The sequence below is a fragment of the Mustela lutreola genome, chromosome 12 (genome assembly GCF_030435805.1).
Source record: "Mustela lutreola isolate mMusLut2 chromosome 12, mMusLut2.pri, whole genome shotgun sequence".
Classification (NCBI taxonomy): domain Eukaryota; kingdom Metazoa; phylum Chordata; class Mammalia; order Carnivora; family Mustelidae; genus Mustela; species Mustela lutreola.
The window spans coordinates 87857395-87863394 of record NC_081301.1 but is presented as its reverse complement, the minus strand read 5'-3'; positions in this window follow the sequence as shown (position 1 = coordinate 87863394).

Below are 6000 nucleotides of genomic sequence, written 5' to 3'. Positions count from 1 at the left end.
CAAAAGCACATATTATCAAAGAAGACCTACAAATGGCCAATAGACACATGAAAAAATACTCAACATCACTCATCAGGGAAACACAAATCAAAACCACAGTGAGATACCACCTCACACCAGTCAGAATGGCTAAAATTAACAAGTCAGGAAACAAGAGATGTTGGCGAGGATGCAAAGGAAGAGGAACCTGCTTACACTTTTTTCAGCTGGTGCAGCCACTCTGAAAAAAACAGTATGGAGGTTCCTTAAAAAGTTAAAAATAGAGCTACCCTAGGACCAAGGAATTGCACTACTAGGTATTTATCCAAGGAAACAAAACTAGGGATTCAAAGAGGCACCTGCACCCCAATGTTTATAGCAGCAATGTCACAATAGCCAAACTATGGAAAGAGCCCAGATGCCCATCAACATACTGAATGAATAAAGCAGAGATCTCACACACACTCACTCTCTCTCTCTCTCTCTCTCTCTCTCACACACACACACACACACACACACACAGGAATAATACTCAGCCATCAAAAAGAATGAAACCTTGTCATTTGCAACAACGTGGCTGGAACTAGAGGGTATTATGCTAAGTAAAATGAGTCAGCCAGAGAAAGACAACTACCATATGACTTCACTCGTATGTGGAATTTTAAAAATTAAACAGAGAAACATAGGGGAATGGAAGGAAAATAGAAAACCAGAGGCAAATCATAAGACTCTTAAATACAGGTAACAAACAGTTGCTGGAGAGAAAGTGGATAGAGTAACTGCGTGATGGGCATTAAGGAAGGAATGTGATAGAATGAGCGCAGGTGATGAATCGCTAAACTCTACCCTGAAACTGGTAATAAACTATGTTAACTTGAATTTAAATATTTTTTAAAAGCACTTATTACGTTCATATGATGGAAAATTTCATGCCAATTAAAACCTAAGTGTATTTTTTAGTGGTTTCCCAACAATAAAAAAAAAAATTTTACTAAGTGTAGAAAAAAACAAATTTTATGGAACTAGCATGATGTGGTGAGGGAGAAAGAGCCTTGAAGCAAAAGATGCTAATAAAAAATTACCCTCTTTGAAAAAGGTATGGTGGATGCCCTTATTTACCAGTTAAGGGAAGATTTAGTGGGAGAGCTGGAATTACAGGACTAATGCAAATGCCTAGGAATTTATAATCTGAAAGCAGGGAAAATTGCTGTTGGGTATGAATTCAGAGAATGAACAAAGGTAGGAGTGGAGACAAAAAACTAAGGTGATGGCAATGCTCAGGAAAAGGATGTAGAAAGGCTAAAATGGAGAAAAGTGAAAATAGAAGTTTAAAAAAAATAGGAGGACTACTTTGAAAAAGAGGTTGGGCAATTTGTTCTTAATTCATGATTAGTGGGCAACTACTAAGACCATAAAAGGATTCAAGCAATCGAATGACAAATGATTTTGTAAGTTGTTTTCTGCTCTGGCTCCTGAGATTTAAAATTTATCACAGATTTAGCAGATATACATCCCCCTTATTCAAGTTCATGAACTGTTTTAAATATTCTTGATGTACACATGATTATAAATCACCTAAGTATACATACAATTACCAAAAGCACTATTTTTTGAACATTTTTATATCATGTTTAAAAGTCCAGAGAGTGACAGTTTGGTCTTACACACTGTAATCACAGTTATAGAAACAGGAATTTCATTTTCATTTAAAGCAATAGTTTTGTCGTAATGGAATAGAGTATTGAAAGGTCAGAGGGCCCCTCAGGGGGCCTTAACAGACATATTTCCAAAGATGTACAGATGGCCAATAGACACATGAAAGTATGTTCAATGTCACAACCAGGGAAATGCAAACCAAAGCCAAAATGAGCTATATCACACCCATTAGAGGTGCTAAAATCAGAAAGAAATTATAAGCGTTGATGAGGATGTGGAGATAAAGGAACCCTTGAGCATGGATTGGGATTGGAAACTGGTACAGCCAGTGTGAAAACAGCACGGAGGTTCCTCCAAAAAAGTAAAGGTAGACAGGGTGCCTGGGTGGCTCAGTGGGTTAAAGCCTCTGCCTTTGGCTCAGGTCATGATTTCAGGGTCCTGGGATCAAGCCCTGCTTCAGGCTCTCTGCTCAGTGGGGAGCCTGCGTCCCTCTCTTTCTGCCTGCCTCTCTGCCTACTTGTGATCTGTCAAATAAATAAATAAAATCTTTTAAAAAATTAAAAATAGGAATACCATACAATCCAGTGGTTCCACTACTATTTATCCAAAGAAAACAAAACAAAGAAAAAAAAAAACCCACTAATTAGAAAAGATATATGCACTCCTACATTTACTACATTATTTACAATGCCCAAGATATGAAAGTAATCCAAGTGTCCATCAACAGATGAACAGATAATGATGTGTTTCATATATATGTACCCGCAAGGTAATATTACACAGCTATAAAAAAGAAAGAGATCCTGCCATCTGCAACCACTATGTATGAACCTAGAGGCTACTGGGTTAAGTGAATTAAGTCAAAAACAAGTAACATATCACTTATATGTGGAGTCAAAAAAAAGTGAACACAGAAGCAAGATCAGACCTGTAAATAACAGAACTGATGGTTGATAGAGAGGAGGGAGAGGGAGATGCACAAAATGGGTAAAATGGAGTGGGAGATCCAAGCTTCCAGTTACAGAATGAATAAAAAGGAACACAGGGAATACAGTCACCGATACTGTAATAGTGTGGTATCGGGATGGCTGGTAGCTACACCTGTGGGAAGTGTGTACAATGTATCGAGATGGTGAATCACTATGCTGCACACCTGAAACCAATATAACTGTGAAGCAAACCCAAGAGTTTTCCAATCAGATGGCCACAATTATAGACGTGAGTCGTCCTATTATACTCTTGTACTTCGTAAATCCCAACATAGGAATATCTGCTCAGGAGAAACAAGGTTTTAAGAACCATATCTAGGAAAAATTGTCAATCTTTGGAACAAAATCCCAAAGGAAAAAAAAAATATATATATATATAAAGAGACATAGTTGAATGAAGAAAATATACTAGGTTAAATTTTTTGCCACTGTGTAAATTTACACTTAACTGTGGTAATTTTTAGGCAGGAAAAATTGAGTCTATCCCAAAAAAAAAAAAAAAAGTGTTTCTAACAGAGAATTCAGTAAAATTAACACAGCACAGTAACATATTTCCACACAAAAAGCACAGCTGGTAATCAGGATAAAACCATGTCCCTCCAATGGTGATACGCATTTCCCTTTAGATACGGATCATTTTTTTGTTGTGTTTATAAAGCATGATCTTCTAGTACTACTCTATTCTCTGGCTTAATACCTATAAGCACATTTCTCAAACTCTGCTTTTTCCTTTGTCTTTCTAAAATCAGATAATCTTATGAGCCTTATCTTCATGGATTCTTGACACCCTGCGGTGTTGAGCATCACCGTGAAGTTGAATTAAACATAAGAAAAACGCAAACTTCACAAGGGAAGAACTGGCACCCTTCCACCCCATCAACGTTCTCTTTGGGCACATTCTTTCCAAAGCAGAAGGAATGCCAAAGAATTAACACTGTGGCATTAAACCTCGGATCACCTAAGTCAGAGGCCTCAAATGAAAGTTTGGAAGAGGATTATGCAATTTGAAATGCAGCAACTAAACTTGTAAGTCTATTACAATACATGCATTCACAACTAACATTTACTCACTTATTTTTATATATATTATTTATGATGTCTATACTTTTATACATACATTTAACAACTAACTTTCACATCATTAAAAATAGAAAGATGGGGGATCTGTATTCTATATTCTAGAATATGGAGTCCACCAAGCCTCACTGAACCCACATTCTAAATTCTTTAAGTTGACAAAAATGGCTTTCAGAAGTAGATCTGAACCCTGCCTAATAAATAGCATGGATTCTTCACCCAGCCAAACTCCCCGCCCAGTCACTGGGATTTTCAACCATAACATGCACCCTCCCAGCAACTTTATCCAGTGGGTCTAAGAACAGACTGTCCTCGCATTTGCTCTGCAATCATATATTAAGTGCTCTACAGGTGTTGAATGCGGGCATAGACACAGCTGCTTCACAGTACCTCCTTTACACAGAACTTAGGCCATATTATTTGCTTCTAAATCAGTATTTTTAAAAATGTATACAGAAATATTTGTGCACATGAAGCTTCATAGCACTTTTATAGGGGGAAATGTGGTAACAACCTAAATGCACAGAAATAGGAGGATGTTTAGAACAACACGGGAGGGGGACGTTTTAAATAATATAGAATTCAAAGATGGAAGATGATGAATTCATTAACAGTCATGACTTTGAAGACTAAAGTAGAAATAATCACCAGGGACTGAGCTTGTCAATGCCCAGCATTCACAGAATTTTCATGATACTAGGAGCAGATTAACTATTTCACGGAGCTTAGAGTCTAAGTAGAAATAACCAGAGAGAAAACTGGATTTCATCCAGGCACAGTGATCAGAGTTATGTATTAGGTATACACTTAAAAAGACAGCAAGGAATCTACCAATGAGAACAGCTATCTTCAGATAATTATAGATTACAGGGCGCCTGGGTGGCTCAGTCGGTTAAGTGTCCTTAAGTGTCAGTCGGTTAAGTGTCCTTAAGTCCTTAAGTCTGACTCGTGATTTGCACAGGTCATGATCTCCGGGTCGTGAGACTGAGTCCCAGGTTGAGCTTGATGCTCAGTAGGACGTCTTCTTGAGATTCTCTAGCTGCCCCTCCCCACTCACTCACTCTCTCTTGCTAAAATAAATAAATCCATTAAAATAAAAGAGATTGCTAACTTTACTCCTACATTTTCCAGAGGTTTTAGGGACATGGAAAGAAAGTTTATAAAAATACATTTGAAGAAAAGGTTTCTAATTTTCATTAGTAAAACCAAACACACAATAAGAACCAATAATGTAGCCAGCAACTTTTGCTTTCAAGAGATTTAGTACATTTAACTGAAACAAGTGGACATGGGACAGGAGGAAGAGAAGTCAGGGTAGGCTGGGGTAGTTAGAGGGTATCAGGATTTATAGGAGTGAACTACTGATTAAAGGGCATGCAGATAGAGGACAAGGTTTTTTTCAGTCCCAGGGGACAGTAAATGCATCTGTTGGGAGATGTTGTTAACTTTGAGAGATCCTGGACATACAAAAATTGGACGTATTTAAGGTATACAACTCTCTGTTTTGACATATGCATATTGTCAAAAGCCATCTAGCTAAGTAACTTACCATTTCTACGTAGTTACCACCGTGTGTGTGTGTGTGTGTGAGAGAGAGAGATTAAAGGTCTACCTCTTAGCAAATCACGCATACGATACAGCATTAAGTTCTCTTACCTAGTATCACCGTACTCATGGTGGCATTACATTTCCGGTACCCATTCCTCTTGTGTAACTTTGAACTCTAATTTCTCCTTTTCCCACCTGCCATTCTTTTCCATTTCTAGAAGTTAAGTTCTCTGCACTTTCAGGTTCACTGCAGCATTATTCATAAGAGCCAATATATGAAAACAGCGTTTTGAGTTAGGTAAAGGGGGTGGGGAGAAATCAAGGGCTGGATAGATGGGAGAGGGCTCAATGCTAGAAGTCTAGAAAGCCAAGTTGAAGAGTTTGCTCTTGATGTGAACCCCAAGAGTTCACTGAATATTCTGGAATAATGATATTCTGAAAGCAGAATAAACACCCAGGGGAGTTAGAGAGTAGAGAATGGACCATGAGCTAGGTGGCAGAGGCGCTGAAGAGCTGAACTCCAGTGGCGGCAAGAGAATGGAGAAGAGGAAAAGCACCTGCCCACCATTTCAAAGGAAATGAAACAGATTGCTTTGGCTCTGTCAAAATAAAGCTCAGACTCAAATGTGACCACAGAGAACCAAATAATGGAGGAATTTTTTTTTTTTTTCAAATAAATGACTTACCTACCTGAAGAGCCTTAGGCAGAGGCAAAACCTGAAATTCTAAAAGTTATTACCCACCATTCTAA